Genomic DNA, 1,032 nt, shown 5'->3' with positions numbered 1-1,032 from the left:
TGTGTGTGTGTGTGTGTGTGTGTGTGTGTGTGTGTGTGTGTGTGTGTGAAGACTGTGTAGTTCTTAAGTGTCAACTTTGTATGTGCACATGCGGGTGCATATGCAGGCACACATACACACACATACACACGCGCGCACACACGCACACTGCCACTCAGAATGTAACATCAATTACAAAGGTGTATCTATTTTTTTCTTCCCACCTGAGATCTGTGCCTTACTGGCATATGTCCCATGCTCTCTGCTTCCCTTCTTCACAACACAAGAACACTTTGTTCCTCTGCCTGCTGCCCTCTCTTCCCAGGCCAAGAGGTTTCTAGTGCTGCCTTCAGTTAGGTGAGGACCTGGCCAGAAGTCAGTCTCTGGAAGCTGCTCTGTTTAAACACCTATCTTGCACATCTTCCAATGTCTCATCCGGTTCCAGATCTTTAAAGACCACACATTGGCTCCAAAGTTTCAATGCCCCTCCACAGCTGCTGTGAGCTCACACACCCACCGTGTCTCCCTTCTGTGCAACCAACCACCCACGTGTCTTGTCTGGACTACAGCATGAGACTTTTCTATAATTCTCTAGTCAGGAACCAAAGTGGCATTTTTTTAAAGCCGAAGTAAAGGTGTACTTGTTCTCTCTCTCTCTCTTTATATATGAAAGAGGTTCATTGGATGGAGATGAAGAGAGAGAGAAGGAGAGAGAGGACAGGATAGGGAGAAGGGAGGGGGAGCACCCCAACAGAGAAAGGGGAGAGGACAAGAGAGAGACAAAATGGCGGGTTGAACCTTTTAAGGAGAAACTTAACCAAGTCTGCCAGGTGTGGCTACCTGGCAGGCAACATATGATGACATCATAGGTTGCTAGGCAACCCAGAAGCAGGCTGCCTAAATACTAACATTCCTCCCTTTTTCTATAGTTAAAAAATGAGGAGCTTGGGCTGTTTCTCATGTAAGACAAGTTAAAGTATATAAAATCTCTATTTTTAAATTACTAATGTAGAGAGAGAAAGAGAGAGGGATGAAAACAGGAAGGACAGAAGA

The sequence above is a fragment of the Psammomys obesus genome, unplaced genomic scaffold (assembly GCF_907164565.1).
Source record: "Psammomys obesus unplaced genomic scaffold, mPsaObe1.curated_primary_1811, whole genome shotgun sequence".
Classification (NCBI taxonomy): domain Eukaryota; kingdom Metazoa; phylum Chordata; class Mammalia; order Rodentia; family Muridae; genus Psammomys; species Psammomys obesus.
This window is presented reverse-complemented; position numbering follows the sequence as displayed.